This window comes from Octopus bimaculoides, chromosome 1 (assembly GCF_046866305.1).
Source record: "Octopus bimaculoides isolate indiv1 chromosome 1, ASM4686630v1, whole genome shotgun sequence".
NCBI classification, from domain to species: domain Eukaryota; kingdom Metazoa; phylum Mollusca; class Cephalopoda; order Octopoda; family Octopodidae; genus Octopus; species Octopus bimaculoides.
In genome coordinates this window covers 188,776,575-188,799,154 of record NC_142928.1, presented here as the reverse complement: position 1 = coordinate 188,799,154, position 22,580 = coordinate 188,776,575, and the positions used below count along the sequence as shown (strand labels likewise).

The 22,580-nt window shown below is 36.2% G+C and overlaps 1 protein-coding gene across 16 annotated transcripts in view; it reads right to left on the bottom strand.

Moving 5' to 3' along the window:
• The window catches only part of LOC106875208 (dual specificity calcium/calmodulin-dependent 3',5'-cyclic nucleotide phosphodiesterase 1A), a 1,569,442-nt gene that overhangs the window by 1,409,698 nt on the left and 137,164 nt on the right, over window positions 1–22,580 (bottom strand). For 13 of the 16 annotated variants that reach the window (XR_016244595.1, XM_089364159.1, XM_089364150.1 and 10 more), the window contains exon 2: window positions 79–168. The exons of the other annotated variants lie outside the window; for them this stretch is intronic. The gene's annotated coding sequence lies outside the window, so the exon portion shown is untranslated. The remainder of the gene's footprint in view (window positions 1–78; window positions 169–22,580) is intronic. 16 annotated transcript variants of the gene reach the window in all.

Here is a 22,580-nt window from a genome sequence, read left to right as displayed (position 1 = left end):
AAATATTTTATTATATTTAAAGTGAAACTTTATTGTTCGTTGTATTTAATTATGAATTGTAAGAGTTATCTTTCTTACCTTGTTTTTTTGGTTTTACTTTCGGCGAAAAGAGGCCGCGTAGAAATTTTAAGTTCTAGTACGTATTACAGCAACATATATTGGAACTACCTGAAATAAGAAACGTTTATTCATTGTAAATTTCATCTCAAATTAGGAATAAGCAAATTCTCTTTATAGAAGGAAATGAACCAAGGTAATAAACATGATATTACATTCCAATTTGTGATATATGAACCACGTTATGAAAATTTTTCAAGAGGTCTAAGATTACATCGCATCCAGCCCGTCTAATGTCTGTGACATTCGCAGTTACAGCCTTTTCCTGTTTTGGAATAAACTTCTGGTTCTAACATAATTGTTTTTATCAAAACCTTGTATACAAATGACAAAGATTGCAAGATTCAAAAGTTATTAGTGCTTAGACTGAAGTTATATTGAAGCCGCTTGGCCTAATGGTATAGGCGTTCACTTCACAATCATAAGGGTTATGTTGTGGGTTCGATTCCTAGACCGGATTGTACCTTTGACCAAAGCACTTAATTTTATGTTGCTCAAGCGGAGTACTATCCGGCTGCTGTTTCTGCCATCTTTCTTTCTCTCCCCCACCCGGCTGTCACATCCGCGATGTTCCCTGGGTAAAGAATAATAGGTTCCAAATAGTATCTATACATGCAGGTTACTACAAAGGAACCTAAAACAATTAGTGATAGCATAGAACATATGGATTTCAAATTTTAGCACAATGTCAACTATTTCGGAGGAGGGGCGATTACATCGACCTCAGGGTTCAACTGGTACTCATTTTATCGACCCTGAAGGATGAGAGGCAAATCAGCCTCGACGGAATTGGACTAGAACACGAAACCAGAAAAAGACCTGCGAAGCATTTTCCCGTTGCGGTAACAGTTCTTCAAGCTCACCGCCTAGATAGCATAGGACATATTATTGAAAAGTGAAATTTGCTTGTGAATGACAGGTTGTTTTTTACAGCGGAATATGAATGAATATTCATATTTCAATTAATATTCGAAAATTTAATTAATACATTTAGACGATGTGATAGCAAAATCTTGATAACTGTGTAAAAGAGCTCAGGCTACTACGCAAGCCTGAAGATCACCGGCATCGCAACCAGCCACCACTTAATCAAGTGTGTGTGTGTGTGTGTGTGTGTGTGTGTGTGTGTGTGTGTGTGTGTGTGCGCGCGTGCGTACGTGTGTGCTCGATCTCTGTAACAGAATGCAGTACACTAGTTCTCCTGATGATCCGTTCTGGTTAGGTATCCAAACGCACTTGGAGTACCCAATGATGACGTCCAAATAACCGCAATGGTGGAACGTACGTAGGGACTAACTATTTATGCTCGTGTTTGTCTTAATTTTCCAATACACACATACACACATACATACATACATACATACATACATACATACATACATACATACATACATACATACATACATACATACATATATATATAATATTTTATCGTTTACTTCTTTCCATCAGTAGGCTCCAGCCGTGCTGAATTTTAGTCGAACTAATCGATTCCAGTATACTTATTATATCGTTTCTTTTGCCGAACCGCTAATCACGGGAACGTAAACACGCCAACACCGGTTGTCAATCAGTGAAGGGGTACAAACATAGACAAACACACACACACACACACACACGCACACACACACACGCACACACACAGAGCTGTACACAACGGGCTTCTTTCAGTTTCCGTCTACCAAATCTCAACTTACAAGTCCAAGTCTTTGGTGGCCCGAGGATGGGGGAGCCGTAGTAGAAGACACTCCCCCACTGTACCACGCAGTGGGACTGCACCCTGAACTATGTTGTCGGGAAGTTCTATAGTTTAAATTTCATCCAAATTTCTTGGTGTTTATACAAAATAATAAAGTGAATATATATTTTCAAGAGCAAAATATTTAGTGCCTTAAATTAAATAAAACAAATTTCTAATATATATTTCTCCTCCCAAAACTACTCTGTCATTTACGCCGCTTCCTTCTCTCCATCTGTCTTTATGAGTTTTTATTTCCCCCTGTGTGTATCGTTCCTATTAGTGAAGGCGCGTGGCTTAGTGGTTAGGGCACTCGGCTCACGATCGTGAGGTCGTGAGTTCGATTCCCGGCGACGCGTTGTGTCTTTGAGCAAAACACTTTATTTCACGTTGCTCCAGTGCACTCAGCTGGCAAAAATGAGGAGTACCTGTATTTCAAAGGGCCGGCCTTGTGTCACGCTGAGTCTCCCTGAGAACTACGTTAGGGGTACACGTGTCTGTGGATTGCTCAGTCACTTGCACGTTAATTTCATAAGCACACTGTTCCGTTGATTGTATCAGCTGGGGCCCTCCTCGTCGTAACCGACGGAGTGCTCCTTATCGTTCCTATTGTCATCGTCTACCACCGAGTCTAATATGTGTACTCAAAGGCGGCGAGCTGGCAGAACCGTTAGCACACCGGGCGAAATGCTTAGCGGTATTTCGTCTGCCGCTACGTTCTGAGTTCAAATTCCGCCGAGGTCGACTTTGCCTTTCATCCTTTCGGGGTCGAATAAATAAGTACCAGTTACGCACTGAGGTCGATATAATCGACTTAATCCGTTTGTCTGTCCTTGTTTGTCCCCTCTGTGTGTAGCCCCTTGTGGGCAGTAAAGAAATGTAATATGGGTACTCATCCTCTTATGTTAATTCTCGCTCTCTTTCTCTCTTCCCTCCTCTCTCTCTCTCTCTCTCTCTGCTTTATGTTTTCATTTGCTCACTCTCTCTTTCTCTCTCCCTCTCATTCCCTCTCAATACATGCTGCACAGCGTGGCTGGCTGGCTATTGTTAAACAGAGAAAACTGTTCCCAACAGGGAGTTGTACATTAATTCTCATTCTATGGAATTTTTCTCAGTGAACATACACTTAATACCAATGAAAACCTAACAGATGGTTAGAGTCTCTGGCATTCGGAAAAATATCATTCCAAAACCAAAATAATGGAACTATCGAGGGGAAAGTCAATCATCAAGGAAATTAATATTTAATTGTGCAATAAATCTTTCAAAACTATAATCACACGAACGTATCTTAATATTTCCGTGCCACGATATTTTGTTATTTTACGAATGTTATTAGTCAGCCGATAAAATCTACCTTCCGTGACAAAATATCGTGTTAAACAGTTATTAAAAGTTGCTAATTGGGATCAAACCTATTTATTAGATAGAAATAAACGGAACAAAAACATTAAATTATGTTCATAAAATTGCCTCAGACTTGCATGTAATTGAAAGAAATACAGCGAAACAATTACAATTTCGATTAAATTTAGTTACATATACATAGAACTGTTTAAATGCTTTGTTGACATAGCTTGGTGCAGAACATAGATGTATGGTTAAAAAGTTTGCTTCACAACTACCTGGTTTCGAGTTCAGTTCCAGTATGCGACAACTTTGGAAAGCGTCTTTTACTATAGCCCCTAGCCAACCAATGCTTTGTGAGAAACTGTGCGGAATCTCATCGTACATATATGTGTGTATCTATAAATACATATATATTTATTTATTTATTTATTGCCCACAGGGAGCTAAACATAGAGAGGACAGACAATGGGATTAAGTCGATTACATCGACCCGAGAGCGTAACTGGTACTTATGTAATCGACCCCGAGAGGATGAAAGCCAAAGTCGACATCTGCTGAATTAGAACTCAGTATGTAACGGCAGACGAAATACTGCAAAGCGTTTCGCCCAGCGTGCTAACGATTCTGCCAGCTCGCCACCTTATATACATATATATATATATCTATACATACACACAAACACACATATATATGTGGGGCGGGGGTGTTTCTTCCCACCACCACCGCCACATGACAACTGCCGCTGGTTTGTTTACGTTTCCGCACCCCCCACCCCCACCCCACCCCCCGGTTTGAGAAAAAGATGATACAATAAGTACGAGATTTTTTTTTAAATAAGTACTAAGGTTGATTTGTTTAACTTGAACGCTGCAAGTTCTTGCCCCAGAACGGTCTCAGTCTGAAATATAAAAATGGTAAGATTTTCTTTTTCCAAATTAAGTTCATTGAAGCCTTTCAGATTAGCTCCGGAAGAATCTTTTTTCTTCAGCTCTACACAAATAAATCTTCCAAAATGCTTGACTAGGTAATTCGCCAAGCTAAGGTAACAGCAATACCATTGTACGGAAACTATTTAATGTAGGAATTAAAATTTGATTATGGATATAAAAATAAATTATGTTCGAACTTGTATTGATCTGAATCTAATGGTGTATTGCATGCGACTTCCGAACAAGAAGATCATTTCTTTAGTATCATAACTCTCCTTATCACACGATCAATGAAATTGCAAGAGCATTTATTCATATTAATGTTTGTTTTTATGTCGAGTTATAATAAAAACACTTTTACATTAAACTAATCAATTGCTCACTACTCTTTGTAGAGTACACATTTGTTATACTATAAAACGAAGTGATTTCGAAGTTTCAGTCTGCTAGCTTTCAACAGACAGTCCGATGTTGTCTAGCAGGTCGAAACTTCGAAACTACGGGATTTTGAAGTCATTGTCAGTACTCTTCTTGTAAAAGTATAGCAGAACCTTTATTTATTTATATTAAAAATAGTGGAATGAAACCAAGTGACAGAATCTGTAGAGCATCGGACAAACTGCTTTATAATAATATTTTGTACCGTCAAGTTTATTTCGAATACCACCACGTTCAACCTTGCATTTCATCCTTTCGAAGGTGATAAATAAGACATTAATTTTAGAAATCGATAGTAAGAATTACCTTAGGGTAACGAGCTGGCGGAATTGTTAGCACACCCGGAAAAATGCTTAACAGCATCTCGTCCGTTCTGGTTTCAAATTCCACCGAAGTCGATTTGCCTTTCATCCTTTTATGGTCGATAAAATATGTACCAGTTAAACACTAGAGTCGATGTAATCGACGTATCCTTTCCCATGCACTTGCCGGCCTTGTGCCAAAATTCGAAACCAATATTCTTTTCTACTCTAGGCACAATGCCCGAAATTTTTGGTGGGAGGGGGGTCAGTCGATTAGATCGACCCCAGTACGCAACTGGTACTTAATTTATCAACCCTGAAAGGATGAAAGGCAAAGTCGACCTCGGCGGAATTTGAACTTACAACGTAAAGGCCGACGAAATACCGCTAAGCATTTCGCCCGGCGTGCTAACGCTTCTGCCAGCTCATCGCCTAAATTCGAAACCAATGTTAAGAACAGTTTCTCCCTGATAATATTACGAACCCGAGACAAATCTATCGTGAAAAACAGAACAAAAAGCATTCGATACGAATTTTTAAAAATTAGCGTCAAAATCAAACATAAAACGCCGCAGTGATATACAAATATATTGTTGGAAATATAAAGGCTCAAAATCTTATTGAATTTATGAACACCAGGTTTAATGTAACGCATCAAATTATATTTCGGTGACTACAATATGCATTAGCTTTACTGTAGATTTATCAGATTTACACAGTATTGTCAAAATTAGATTCCTTTATAAATTTGCAAAATCGATGTCATCCATTATGTATAGATTCCAGCTTAAGTCTCGAAAAGAAATCAAAATAAACTTAATTGCCGAATCGATCACATACCGATAATTTGGTTTATGTCCAGTTAGTGAAGCTAGCAATGATATCAGAGCGTTTAACCATAAAGCAGAATTTCTCTTCAAGATAACCAGAAACCTCGTGCTATTATTGATTGTAACACAATTCTACTGAAAGTACCAAACCTTTAAAATGTATTGATATTTAAAACATCCCGACTGTTTGCATATAATTGTTTGTGTAAAGAACTGTCGCAAGAATTTTACACGGAAACTTATTCTTTCTTTCTCTACAGAATAATCAAAAACGGTTCCATGTTATTGGATTTACAGTTCATATATTTACCAAATCTCTAATGTTTTATAAGGAAACTTTATAGAATTCATGAATACTCCCTTTTTCTGAATATTATAGAAGTCAATAAAAAGACCTCGATTTTATTATCATTTCCATTTTTGCCAGATTTGATATATTAATATATTTAATATGATACTACAAATATTATCCTCTTATATTAATGTGATATATCTTTTCTACCATTCTGATATCCATGTGAATGTAGCAGCGCGATTATTGCATAGAACTAAATTTCCTGGTAAACACACTTGCAAAGAATATATTGAGAAATCTTCTTTGAACATTCGAAGAAAAACGAGGAATTCGGTGCTCTTTTCGATGGCAATTCTGTCTTTTATGCCTTTAAATCCAAAACTGTTTCTGAACAGAGGGCTGATAATAGTGTATGTATGTGTTTTAATTGCACTGTCTTAGATGTAGCAACGATGCGCCATTATAGGTGCCACCTTTGACTTCTAGAGAGTTCATAGTTGTTGAGCTGAAGTATTTTGTGAAGAGAATAGCTAATTTATGTGGGACAGGTTTGTTTATGTTGAGTATGTGTGCTAGCTAAGAGATCTTTACTTATAGTATGGTACAGAATTTATAATGGCGTTTAGATGTTTTATCAGTAATATGAAGAGAATGTGTTAGTTATTTAATCGTAATTGTTGAGCTTAGAAGATTGGACATTTTAACACACCCAACTACATGATGAGAAAAGTGGAAGAAAACCGTTGCAATATGGTACCTTGTGGTACCCGAAATAACACTTGACACATTTCGGATAAAGTTCTAATGGACATCGTTTAATTTCTTTCTCTAAGGAAATTTGTGAGTCAAACATCCAAAAGGTTTTCTTTGAGTGACAACATGCGATGTTGTCACACACTGTAGTTCTAAAGTAATGAAATACGAAGAAACTATTGATGAACCTAGTCAGTAAATGCTAAAAAGAGTTCAAATAATGGAATAAATATCATACTGTTGGGAAGGAGAGCCTAATATCCTGCAGCCCCAATAGAACATATGATTTGGTGAATGAGTCTTTCTGAAGCGTGAGATTTCGCTTCTTGGGGGAATAAACTTTGTTCTCTTGCCCGAACTTATATTCTAAAGCCTATAAAAGCCTTTAAGTTAATAAGTTAATGGCTAATAATACTGTCTAACATATCGGGTCATTGGCAAAGAATAGAAGACTTACTGTAATATTTACATACGTGAATAAGAGTGAATCGTGACCATTTCTCTTTCTACGGACATAAAGAGATATTTGTTCACCGGACTGGTCAACCAAGGAGCCTCTAATTGGCCGTCCATTCTATAGAAATAACAGCAAAATCTTTCACAAATCATATTATATTCTCTTTTGAAAATTGATCTATTGAACATACAACAAAAGATCGAACAGCCTCGATTGATTTACCGTTAATCTTGTCAGCTTCAATGAGACTAACCTTGAGGCTAAACAACAATAACAGCGACAAATATTTACCAATTTTACGGCCTTTAGCTATGATATTTAGCTCTATTAATTGGTTAGAGCGTTGCATGAACGTGATACGAACCACTGACTCCACAAACAGCTGATATGTAAGTCTGGATATTAAAGAGATAACTACGACACATTGCGACAAACATCTGATACATAATTGTGAGAGAACTGTCAACTTGATACGATAAATAAAACAAATGATCTAAGATTTCTCAAAAATTATATCTTTGGTTCATTAAAGACGATGGCTGGGATTTATTTAGTTTTTTAAGTTAAATCTGGACCGACACTTTTGAAGTGTTACGTTTGATCGTTTTATATTCCGATACTAAAATAGCTATAAATCGTTTTAAAATAATCATGACGGCCTCCAACTAACAGACAAGATAAAAGCCATTTCTGATAACAAACTACGTCTTAATCCAGGAGTTTTTTTTCTTTTTTCTTTTTTAACAAAAACATTTAAATTAGGATAAAGTATCAGGTATAGAAAAACTGTTCTTGATCTTGTCGCTTGCTAAGTGTAGTTATTATCAACATCGTAGTTATACTATCAGAGTGCTTTTCAAAATTGTTTAGAAGTAGTGTGAAGTTCAAAACTCAAATCTAGATACTAAAATAAGAGTTATGTCTTCTGCCGACTGAGAAATATTTTATCTTAGTATTTTATACGCAAATATTCAGACATTATGTGTTTATATATCGATATCTATTTACCTATCTATCAAGTTGTTTAATCTATCGAGCTATCTATCATTCTATTCACACACACACACACACACACACACACACACATATATATATATATATATATATATATATATATATATATATTCTCTGAAAAATTCAATTTCGTCACATGACTGATCCCATAAACTCTCCACAATATTAATTTTTAAATGAGGCCGTATATTTTAAGGATGTGTATTGACTTTTATGGGATTTGAACCCAGCGAATAAAGTGTTTAAACTAACGATAGTAACGTAATTTGTCGGTCGCTATAACATTTCTTATTTCTTTATTGCCCACAAGGGGCTAAACATAGAGGGGACAAACAAGGACAGACAAAGGGGTTAAGTCGATTACAACGACCCCAGTGCGTAACTGGTACTTAATTTATCGACCCCGAAAGGATGAAAGGCAAAGTCGACCTCGGCGGAATTCGAACTCAGAACGTCGCGGCAGACGATATACCACTAAGCATTTCGCCCGGCGTGCTAACGTTTCTACTAGATCGCCACTATAACATTTCTGCCAATGTCTCTCTCTTTGCAATGTTAACTTCTTATCCGCCTACAAGTAAAAAGCCTGTCGGTTTAAGGGTTTCTTTTAAGAAATCAATCAGTTTTTGTATCACTCGTGCTTTATCCAAAAGCATTATAACACTGGTTCTCACTCCCATAATCACTGAATATTTCTTACAGATGGCTTTTCAAGTAAATCAATCTAGTTGATTTGGAATCCTCATTTTTATAGACCAATATCTTCACAAAAGATTCCAGTCAATCTTATACTATAATAGAATTTAAAAGCAGTCACAGTTCAAGCATTCCTGTCACTGCTCCTGTCAGAAATTTCCAAAGAATTGTACCAAACTTAATTGTGCAATATTTTTCACTCTTTCAGTCTAACTCTTTTCTAAACAATAATTCGTTGCTATTATGCAAAAAGTGTCGTAAGTCAAAAACGTTAATTTTTCAGAAAACGAAAAAATAGTTTCACCGTTCCATTTCTTTTTAGATTAGCAGCAGTTTCAGCTTAACGATAATACTTTGTTGGGTACATAAAATGCATGTATGATATTTTCAGATATTTTCAGTCAGAAATATTTTTGCAAAATTGTCCTATATAAGACTTACTACACTTTTGAAAAATGCTAAACTGTTGTACTACACTTTGACAATTTTCATATCTTGGCATCTGAAGCAGCTGGAGGTACGATAGTTTGATCCAAAGAACGGGCTAATTAAATACTGAAAAAAAAATGCATTTGGCCAAATTTGGACATACGACAGTTTAACATGATAGCAACGGATTGGTGATTTCTGAACAAAATAAAATCATAGATAACTGTCTTATCAATAAACTTTGAAGGATGTTCTTTAATGAAAGAATACATGCCATCATCCATTTGCAAAATAAAGCAAAAACTTCCGACGTGACTGACTTTCCTATAAGTATTTCTATGGTCATTCCTCTAATAAAGCTTCTGTCAAGACCTTTAACGAGTCACCGCTTACCTTTCCAGGTGCATCATTTCTCTGTTGAGCGTCTTGTCAGTCATAAGTCCTTTTATTCTAATACCTTCTTTCCTCAAACTGCTATTCTCTGGAACTCACAACCATCGTCTCGGTTTCCTCTAAACTATGATATTCAGTCTTTTTATCTCTCTGTTAATCGATATCATTTGAATTTGTAGGCCCTTTCTTTTTCTTTGTAGCCCTTTATTCTACAGTGGTCTCTAGCCTTTTTGGAACAAAGTCATATGAAACAAATCTTACAAGAAACTCAAACTGGCCCAAAGAACATCAGATCTAAAATTAAGTGTTACGTTAAGACAACTGAACAATCAGTTTATGAAATATGGAAAGACATGAAGGCATTCTGAACAACAGGCATAGAATTAAAGGCATGGATATAGCAATAAGATCGTAACGTGCAGAGGACGACAGAACGTTAGATCTTAAATTATTAAATGAAGGTAAGGCTTATAGCAAATGAACAAGCACGTAAGAAATATGAAAGTGCAATATCTATGAAAAACAGGAATTCCATTATAAGCATGGCAACAGAAGTAACACTATCATAAAGATGCAGTTGGATTTGGTAAAAGCCGTAATTATATGTATCTATAAAACACCGGATTTCTGGAGTGCCACTTAAAAACTTATCAGACCTAGGATTTATCACTGGAAATTTTACTCGCCATAATAATCAATGGGATAGCCAACTTATTAACTCGGATGGAAAAGAAGTTTATTCCTGAGAAGAAAGCAACCATTTCGTCTTAATGCTAGATATGCAAAATCATTCAACATTGGATGTTGGAAACGTGGATACAGCCCCAACATAACATCTAGTAATCAAATAGCAATGTATAAGATGTTACCCAAATTACCCTAAACCCAACTCCACGCCAAAGATTGTAGGATAGATCTTAACTATCACTGTTATAAAGAATCCTTTTTGCTATTTTTAGGAAAGCAAAATGGAAAATGTTTAAAAGTCAACTGAAGCAATCTATTCCTCATACTCAACCTAAAGTAGAAGATTATGACCAAGTTAACTAAATTGCTTTGTCAAACCGAAAAAACCTTATGTAAAAGAAAACGTCGAAAGGAAAAGTCTGAACCATATGAAAAAATATACATTGACGTTTTAAATATGTATTGCTGAGAATACTGTAAATACAGAGGAACCTCTTATAAATTCCTTCTCAGTTCGATGACAACAGGATGGAAATCCACAAATATACGTTATTTCAGGGCACATAAACCGCACTTTTTGTCCCAAATAAATGTCTCAAAACATCACCCTAGGTTCTACATGCGAAGTTGGGCCTTCCCTTGAATGCACGAAAAAGGGTTTTCTCTGAATATGTGTTACTGAAATTGAGTTGCGTCTAATATGCTCGTGCATCTTTTATGGTATCAAATACGATAAATAGAAACAGCCAGAAAGTATGGCCCCTTCATACAAAATGCAGGTGCTGGTTTAGGGAAACCGGAGGAATATCAAAATAATGTTGGACAACAAACTGATGGTGATAGTGGTGGTGGTGGTGGTGATGGGTGATGCTGGTGGTGATGGTGGCGACGGTGGTAATGGTAGTGATGGTGATGGTGGTAGTGGTGGTGGGAGAAGTCGATCTTCCCATCAAACAAAAGTAATTACATTTCCATTAGTTTTCTAATTTACTGATACTACCTGTCGGTCGCAATGCCTGGCGGAAGATTCCCCATCTTTCGGTGATGCGACAGGGTTTGAACTGAATGTATAAAACCGGAACAAAAGAGATAACGCAAGATACTATTCGATCCACCAAACACTCACCCTGAACTAATGCTTTGTTATCGACCTCGAAAGGAAGAAAGGCGAAGTTCACTTCGGTAAGATTTGAACTCGGAACCGCTAAGAGTGGAAATAAATACTGCGAGGTATTCTGTCCAACACTCTAACGATGCTGCTATTTCGCTGTCTATTCCAGTGGTAATAAACAGTAAAGGGCATCAAATAACAAAAATGATTCATCTGAAGATAAAAATCATGAACTGAAATTTCGTTTTTATAAGAGGCTTCCCATACAAAAAAAAAGCCCATCAATGTCTCATCATAAGAACTGAGAAAACAATTTATCTTAATAATATCTTCACGGAAGAGCTAAAATATTTTGGACCAGCTGATAAATAGGACTACCCAGGCCTTTTAACAATTGTCTTCTCATGCACAAATTTCCAAATGTGAAGAGGAAAAGAGGAGGAATCGCTTTTTTGAAACCTCGGAAGTAATACTCATTTAACGGAGGATTTCTGGTTGATTTCCTTCCTTCGTTGCCTTTACACGATTTCTCATCGATTAATTCCACACGGAACTTCAACAGCATTGAAAATATCTAAAGAGTACCTTATTAAAGAACAAGCTGGATTCTCTCCTGGAATAAAGGAACGGATCTTGTCGTTCTCAGTGCAGTTTAAAATAAGTTAAAAGATACACAATTTAACATATGACATGGAACTCACATGATTTATCGATATTATGATAAGAAATAGACGCTTCTTGCTGATAAGCCATAACAAAAGCTGCACGCGAAAATTACGAATTGGTCTGTTTCATTGCAGTGTATTGGATGAATTGATGTTCAACTGAAAGACGATAACACTAATCATTTTATCTATACACAGTATGCTGAACGGAAAATTTCATTGACATCTAGACGACACCGCGTATGCATTTAAACAATATAATCTATTACTATAATAAAGATAATCATTTAATTATTGATCCTGTGGAAACACAAGTTTCTACATTCCGTCTAAGAAACAAAGACTTTCGTTCTAGTTTAAAGGTCGAACATAGCTAGAATCCCAAATACATTGGTAAGTAAACGAACGATAATCAAACATTCAGGAAACTTAAAGCAGCCAGTGAAGGATGTGAACACACGGAATAACATTCTACAAAAACCAATAAATTCCCGGTGAAGTGTAAATTCTCAAATACTTAGAATAACAGCTTTCGCGCCACACTGTTATTTTATACTTGATTCTGTTATTATATAGGCACAGGAGTGGCTTACCAACCACATGGTTCCGGTTTCAGTCCCACTGCGTGACACCTTGGGCAAGTGTCTTCTACTTTAGCCTCGGACTGACCAAAGCCTTGTGAGTGGATTTGGTAGACGAAAACTGAAAGCCCGTCATATATATATATATATATATATATGTGTGTGTGTGTGTGTGTGTGTGTGTGTGTGTGTGTGTGTTTGTGTGTCTGTATCCCTGCTCCAGCATCGTGTGACAACCGATGCTAGTGTATGTCCCCGTAACTTAGTGGTTTGACACAAAAAAAAAACCAATAAGTACTAGGCTTACAAAGAATAAGTCCTGGGGTCGATTTGTTCGACTATAAGGCGGTGCTCTAACATGGCCGCAGTCAAATGACTGAAACAAGTAAAAGAATATTCATTATGCTCTTGATCTCTAAACTTTCTCACACATCCTGATATATAACTAATTATCTATAATTTATTAATATTAATTACATTTACCTGTTGTTTGGCATTGTTCCACCAGGTATAAGGAATTATTTTAAATCTCCCTATAATGATATATTCACTGGTCTTAAGTTAAACTTCATTACGCATAATTATCTTATTGATTAACTTAGCATTGTTGGATAAAACTACCTCGATTTCCTTAGTGAGTTGAGAATCATTTTGTATGAAATATAACACGTGACTCTTCAACCTCTTCAGCATATATATAATGAATAAAAAGACAGTAAACCATCGTAATTAGAGGACAACTAGCTGTTGTTTCACTTCCAGCCTAACTCACTTTCAAAACCTACCGATATACATTTAATCGAGATAATTTCTCCATGACGAGGTTTTACAGCAATCTCGGCAATAGAAGGAAATTGGCTTCCGGTTTGTGTTAGTTGTAATTGTAGTTATGGCAGCAGTTGTAGTGAGTGGTGAGGGAGACAGGAGTGGTTGTTGTTGTTGCTTATTCCCAGAGCAGCTCTGGTCGAATATACCTAGGATCAAAGCCGTTCCACTCGTAGCCAACCTGAAATTTGTATAACTAAACCAGTCCTTTTTTTACCTACGGACCTGTTTCATTCTTATCCCTCATAGTCAATCGGTGTCTTAAATCACATATTTTTATAATTAGATATCATTAGGAATTGTATTAAAAAAGCTTTTTTTCTAATATTTTGTGTATTGTAGAAGTATAACCAATTTACTGCAGATAAATTTTAATAACAAAATCTTATACGGGACACCCAAAGATCCCGGTTAAGAACCAGTAAACTGGAACTACAATGTACGATATCGTTTGCGAGGATTTGGTTGCTATTTCTAACGGAGCTAACACAGGCCGGTTGTGGTAACAGCAGTGTATATTTTTGTTTAATAGTGTTAAAGAATAAATATAGCTGTAACAATGGTTCTGATTGAAACGTTTTCCCATTATTCTGATCTCTCACAATGCTAAACAAGAAAAAACAGTTTTCATCTATTTTTATTGACAATTTTGAAAAGAAATTTGTTGTATAGCAATTTTTTTTCAATTTGTGTTAGGCTGTATATAATGACATTAACTATGGTATTAGTATTTCATTATAGCATCTACAGACGGAGTGAAAGCATGGTATATGATGGTGAGAAGAAAATTTAAACAGAATCAGCGTAGATAACTAATTTCAGCTGTTCTATATGTATCACACAATAGAACAAATTTAAATCTTTCTCATTAATTTCTTATACCTTCCTTCTAAAATCAATTTCTATTCAAAGGGACACGGACACATGCAATAGATAAATTGATGGTGGATGAGAAACTTAAGGAAATCGATATAAGCTAGGAATTGTTGCAATTAAAATCTGTGAACAATCATTAATCATTGTAAACGAATGAAAGAATGACTGATCGAAAGAAAATGTTCAATAATATTTTTTATGTAACTTCCTCTGTAATTATATAAAACAAATAATTAACTTATTTGTTTTATAATACACTGATATTTATTTAGAGCTGAATATGCTGTTAATTCAGCTACGTTATTTTTCTATTAAAAGAAACATCGCTATATATGTACGTGTGTGTGTTTGTGTGTGTTTCCGTACATGCATATGTGTGTGTGTATGTATGTATGTATGTATGTGTATATATATATATATATATATGTGTGTGTGTGTGTGTGTGTGTGTGTGTGTGTGTGTATTAGACAAAATGAGATAACAAAGCCAAGGCTGTGAGGAGTATATAGATATAGCCTTACACCTGTTTCTGGGATATTATGGATATCCCTTCATCAGAGACGATGTGAGATGATTGAATAGAGGTAAATATTTGAGTTCGAAATAAGGAATTATTATGGAAAAGGAGGAGATAGGAAATACAGAGGGAAATAAGAGAATGAAGATAGAAATAAAATATAAAATATATAAAGATATTGTAGTTGCAGTTCTATTATTTGAGGAAAGTGGTGTATAGAAGTGTTAAAACAGTTTCCTGTACATGGTATGCAAGTTCCAATAGTAGTTCATTTTTGTCATTTCAATGTATGGAGCCGTGAATTCTGTCGTTCATTCGAAAGGGTCTTGTGGTGTGAATGAAAATTTGAGAATGTTTTGGTAGTATTTGTGGATAGATGTGGGGGAGAGATGTGTATCATTAGAATGTGGAGATGAAAACAGGAATAGAAAATGAGAGGAAGAAAGAGAAAAAAAAGGGGAAAAGTGAAAAGAGTGAAAAAAAGGGAAGAAAGAGTGAAAGAAGTGAGAAAAGGAGTGTTAGTTGGTGGTCAAGATAATGTGAGGAGAAGAGTGGAGGAGGGATAGGAAGAGATGAGAAGATAAAGAGTGAATGAATATGAGATATGTAAGTAGGGGTGATGTGATAGAGCTGCATTAAGGTATGGGTGGGGTTTTAGTAGTGAAATTTAAAGTGGGGCAGGAATACAAGGATGTCAAATTTCTATAAATAGACGTATGTGATTGTATAGGTTAGTGTGTTAGTTAGAAATCAGAGAGTAGAAAAAACACGTATAATGACATACGTACCCGCGCACATACTACATATACATGTGCGCATATGCATACATATATACACACAATCACACACACACATATACAGATATATACATACGCATATACATACACATATATACATAGATAGATAGATAGATAGAAAGATAGATAGATAGATAGATAGATAGATAGATAGATAGATAGATAGATAGATAGATAGATAGATAGATGCATGCTCGCGTGCATCCGTAAATGTATTCATACACAAATATGCGTGTGCATTCATGTACACATACATGCACACGCGCACACATATGTTTATTACACTACAGCCGTGCTGGAGCAACGCCTTGAAGAATTTTTAGTCGAATGAATCAACACAAGTGCTTTTCTTTTAGCCTGGTACTTACTCCATCGGTTTCCTTCTGATGAATCGCTAATTTACGGGAATGCAAGCAGGCCAACAACGGATGTCAAGCGGTGGTGGGAGAAAAACACATACACAAACATATATATATATATATGAAGATATATATATATAAGACAGGCTTCTTTCAGTTTCCATCAGTCAGACCCACTCACAAGGCTTTGGTCGTCCCGAAGCTATAGCAGAGGATACTTTCCCAAGGAGCCACGCAGTGGGACCAACCCCGGAATTCTGTAGTTGAGAAGCAAGATTCTTACTACACAACCACGCATGCTAAATAAAGCTTCTAGTCACATTCCGTCTTCCGTACCAATCATTATATATATATATATATATATATATATATATATATATATATATATATATATATATATATATATATATATATATATATATATAGTTAAAATAGATTACAGATCTATACAAATTAAATATTTATATATAAAAGATGGAGGTAAAAATAACACTGAAGTAAGTCTAAGACATTTCAGTTTAAGAAGGAATTTAATAAAAATGATTTTAAAATTTATATAAAGAAGACATTACTGGTTTCGATGAATCTCATCTTATCAAATGTCAGTAAAATTTTATAAAAATTTGAAGTACAGAGTTTATCTTCTGTCTGGGGTCAAGAGCATATATATATATATATATCATTTTTTAATGGTGGGGCATGAAGTAGATTAAGCTACAATGGTTTCAAATTGTGGCACAAGACCAGCAATTTCGGGGGAGTGGGTAAATCAATAACGTCAACCTCACTGCTCAACTGGTACTTATTTTATCGATTCCAAAAGGATGAACGGCAAAGTCGACCTCGGCGGAATTTGAACTCCGGATGTAAAGATAGACGAAATTTTGCTAAGCATTTTGCTCTGCGCGGTAACGTTTCTGCCAGCTCGCCGTCTTTTGAAAGTTACCAATAATCTTTTCTAATCTAGGCACAAAGCCCGAAATTTTGGGGGAGGGGGGTGTTCAGTCGATTAGATCGACCTCAGTACGCAACTGGTACTTAATTAATCGATCGACCCCGAAAGGATGAAAGGCAAAGTCGACCTCGGCGGAATTTGAATTCAGAACGTAAAGACGGAAATAATTTCTGTCAGCACGCCGTCTTGATCCAGGAGAATATCCTTTTCTATTTTATGCACAAAGCCCGAAATTTTTGGGGAGGGTGCCAGTCAATTAGATCGACTCCAGTACGCAACTGGTGCTTAATTTATCGAACCCGAAAGGATGAAAGGCAAAGTCGACCTCGGCGGAATTTGAACTCAGAACGTAAAGACAGACGAAATAACGCTAAGCATTTTGCCCGGTGTGCTAACGATTCTGCCAAGTTACTAATAATAGTGCATAAATAGTGAGTTACAAAGACCCTTGAATAGATAAAGTCTAAGGTTGCCGTGGGTATTGAACCTACATATTTTGTAAACATGACCGACTTTCTAATATTGTACCAAAGCAATCCTTCAGATTTCTTTACACACTACTATTCATAGTGGAGGCTCAATGGCCCAGTGGTTAGAGCAGCGGACTCGCGGTCGTAGGATCGCGGTTTCGATTCCCAGGCCGGGCGTTGTGTGTGTTTATTGAGCGAAAACACCTAAAGTTCCATATGGCTCCGGCAGGGGATGGTGGTGAACCCTGCTGTACTCTTTCACCACAACTTTCTCTCACTCTTTCTTCCTATTCCTGTTGTACCTGTAATTCAAAGGGCCAGCCTTGTCACACTCTGTGTCATGATGAATCTCCCCGAGAACTACGTTAAGCGTACACGTGTCTGTGGAGTGCTCAGCCACTTGCACGTTAATTTCACGAGCAGGCTGTTCCATTGATCGGATTAACTGGAACCCTCGTCGTCGTCGTCGTAACCGACGGAGTGCCAACCATTATTCGTAGCTTCACACCCCACCGTTAAAAATGATTTATTTCGTTAAAAACGATTTATTTCGTGCCTCTCGGAGTTTGTAAATTGTTATCTCGTATATAATGTGTGCGTGCGGTGTATGTGTTTAATGCAATATCCCCTGGGAAAGCGTTCGATTATCTCTGATGATAACGTGTGTAAAGGTGAAGAAAGATTCTATGGATATAACTGTTATTTTATGCAAAACATTAGTTGTGCAGTTTGCTAAATTAAGCTGATTTACCAGCTGCAAATGCATTGTGCCCTTGCGTGAATGTTATCTACATGTTAAAAAGAAAATTATCGCCTGGAAATGAACTTTAAACATTAGCTAATTAAGATGTATATCCTGTTGCTTTTAGATTTCCTTCTATAAATCTTTCGTTAAGAAATTAATAAAATGTTAAGAGAACAGTTTTGTTTTTTGATTTCTAGTGTTTCTTTTTTTTTTTTTTTTTTTGCTTCTTCGTATATTTTCTTAATTAACTTTGTTTAATAACGATTATCCTTTTCTAGAACTGTACACATTTGACATGTTGTATGAGGTGCTAAATGAATATATTTTTTTATTAAGTAGAGAAAGTTAATACAGCTATTTTGCCCTACATTTTTCACTCAAAACTTTTATACGAACAGAGAGTAATCGGGGAAACAAATTAACCCTTGTACTTTCATTGAGTTTAAACTTAAATATATCTCTTAATCACCATTTAACGTAACAATGATTGGTTTACCTACAGAGTATAAAATTGGGTAGATTATTCCAAGTCTGTAGTGAAGGAGCTATACATTTCAGGTCTAGAGTAAACATATGATCGCATGAAAAGAAGACATGTTATGTTTTGGAGTGTTGTATGCCAATACCGAGAAGAAAACTCAAGTAGGATGTACTAAAAGAAAAGTTACCAAGTTATTTCCTTTGGGGTTTAAAGGTAAAACAAGTAAGCTACGAGGCGGTGTGTCGGGCTGCTTCACTTCGATGTGGTATTTACCCAATAAGTTAAATTTTAGAGAAGCAGTTATTACTGCAGTGTAGGTAGAAGAAATAAACTGAAGATACAGATTAGTAGTGAATCTATGCAGTGCAATTCTAGGTATCTTATATCTTTTACTTGTTTCAGTTATTAGACTGTGGCCAGAATTTTTAGTTGAATGAATTACACACATCAATACTGGTTGTCAAGCGGTTGGTGGGGACAAAAGACATACACTCACACACATACACATACATATATATATATGTGTGTGTGTGTGTGTGTGTGTGTGTGTGTGTGTGTATGACGGGCTCTTTTCAGTTTCCGTCTATCAAATCCACTCACAAGTTTTGGTCGGCCCGAGGTTATAGTAGAAGACACTTGCTCAAGGTATCACACAACAGAATTGAACCCAGAACCATGTGGTTGCGAAACAAATTACTTACCACATACCCACGCCTGTGCCTGTAGTTAATAGCTATCGATAAAAGTTTTTCCATTTTATTATATAGTTTAATGTGTGTGTGTGTGTGTGTGTGTGTGTATGACAGATAAATAAGGGACTTTGTCAATTTCTTTCATCTATGATGAGGTTATTCTAGTCAGTCACTGAAGATGTGTATCTGAATTAAAACAATATTTTAAATAAAACCTATGATATAGCGCTATTTCGCACGTCGCTACGTTCTGAGTTCAATTTCTGCCGAGGTTGATTTTGCCTTTCATCCTTTCGGGATCGATAGATTAAGTGCCAGTTGTGTACTGGTGTCGAGCTAATCGACTGGCCTCCTCCCCCAAAATTTCAGGCCTTGTACCTATAATAGAAAGGGTTATTAGGTATGATACATTGCGTGGGGGTGTAAGTATATGCATCTCGGGGAAACTTTATCTCAAATAAAAGCTAAGACTGAAATAGATATAATATTCTTTGCTACTCTAGGCGCAAGGCCTGAAATTTTGGGGGAGGAAGCCAGTCGATTAGATCGACTCCAGTATGTAACTGGTACTTAATTTATCGACCCCGAAAGGATGAAAGGCAAAGTCGACCTCAGGGAAATTTAAACTCAGAACGTAAAGACGGACGAAACACCGCACTGGGGTCGATGTAATCGACTTAATCCTTTTGTATATCCTTGTTTTTCCCCTCTATGTTTAGCCCCTTGTGGGTAATAACGAAAGAAATATACGAAACGACAGCAATATTGGAAAATGCCGGTAAGTAAACGTAAATTCGTTTCTCGCTGGAATTCGGAAGTAGTTTCAATCCCGGTTGCAGTCAACTATTTCACATTACTCCATTCATAAATACTCTCGGAAAAGAAATGAACTTCTTAAAATCTTACTTCATTCCATCTGCCAAAACACAAACCATTTATAACCAGACAAAAATCTAACTAATATTGGCATACAACCTAAAGGTAAACTAAGTAACGCTGACTTCGATTTCTGATTCGAAGTTATTTCAATTCAGTTACGTTGCTAATGGCCTTCAAAACATGTTGGAATGCCATAAAATTACATTCATTTCCCCTATATATGTGTGACCTTATTACAAAGATAGAAATCAAGATAAGTGAAATCTAGGTTTCAATACGAATTGCAAATATATTGATTTCAGTAACTGAAAGTGTGTGAAAGTCGGGATGTGAACAACATCATTAAATCTGTTTTCAATACAGTAATACAAGTAGAGCGACGTACCGGATGAGTGGTTACAGTGTAGAATAAAATTACTCGTGGGACTCATTCTAAATGTGTTTTCTGGTTTCGAATTACACCGAGGTCAATCATGTCTTTCATTCTTTCGAGGTCGATTAATAAAGGTGTCCTAAGTTTTGTACTAGTGGAATCGTTACAGTATCGGATTGGATGTGTTGCGATGTCTGTTCCGGCTCTGTGCACCAACAAAGCCAACCACGACACCTGGGGGTGATAAGTAGTATCAACTATTATCTTTTCCTTAAGCAATATTAGAAGCGTAGAGAATAAGAGAAAAACTTGAATTCATGGGTAACTTTTGGCCTTCCTAATAAAAAAATTTCCATATATTGCGCTTTGGAAGAGAAACCTTCCAGTTGCAGGTCCATGATCTGGCATACTGGAACACACCTTGTAGTCCAGGACTTCAGATCCTCATTGGAGGTTTTAATCCTTTCAAAAGCACTAATGTAATCAGCATTTGTTACCTCTGCTATATTTTTTAATTATTTTTCTTATGAACATTGTCTCAGTGGCTGATACGTTCATATCATTATAAATTATTGCAAACATAGAACTGAACTATTTGCTCTGGTCGACTTAAGTCTAGTCTGGTCGGGTCTGGTTGTCTTTTTCTGCCAAACTGTCTGTGATTGTGTCTGCTGCAGACACGCTGTTTCTATAAAATCATTTCTTCAAATAAATTCCACTTCAAATTAGTTATTTCATGTAATTTGATAATTATGATTACAAACCAGCTGTGTAATGCAAACATTCAATTACATTTTAACCGATATTACATGAATGTTTTAAAAGTGGTATAAGAAATAACTGAATAACACACACACACACATCATGTATTGAGCACTCCTCTTTCATTTGTTTGACATAGAGCAATGTACTATGTATAGATATATACATAAATATATATGTGTGTGTGTGTGTGTGTGTGTGTGTGTGTGTGTGTGTGTGTGTGTGTGTGTGTGTGTGTGTGTGTGTGTATCTCATATATTGAGCACTCCTCTCTCATTTGTTTGACATAGTGCAACGTACGTATATGCATATATATATATATATATATATATATATTAGTTGAAATTTACAGTAAAACAAAAGATGAAGACAGGTGTATAAACAACAAGCAGTTGTAATAGTTTGACGCTCGGGAAGGTGAGAAAGTTTTAAGTTTCGACCCTACGCTCTTCAATAGAAAGGAACACGAGGAAATAAACAGAGAATTTTTTTAAAAACTTGTGAATTTAGCATTTAGCGGCCAATCATGGCGACTGGTTGGAAAAAGCTAGTTGAACAGGAGAACTAGGAAGAAGGATATTTCATCATTTATTTATTTATTTATTTATAAATGGCAATTACTGTCTGTCTGTTACCAATTTGCTGCCTACACGAGTGAACCAATCTTCATTAAATTTTGCATACATGTTAAACTAAAATCCAGTTCAATAACATGGCAATTGAATTCCAATAAAAATCTATACTGTGCGTTCTAGGGGTGTTGGGTGAATTATATGATAAAATGAGGATTCAAAGAGCAGCGTGAAGGAAAAATGGTGACAGTGAGGGATACTGATATCAGGTAAGGAGAGAACAGCGTTGTCGAAGTGACAAATATGGAGTGGCAATGAGGTGATTACGCTAATACAGCTGTCATATACACGCGACGCTGAATACACAATTTCGTAAATACATAGGCGTATGCACACACACACACACACACACAAGTACACATAAGTAACTTTTTAAACGCCTAGGAAGGGGAAAAGGTGGGTGTGAGGAATACGTAGCTTTAAGGAGAGATG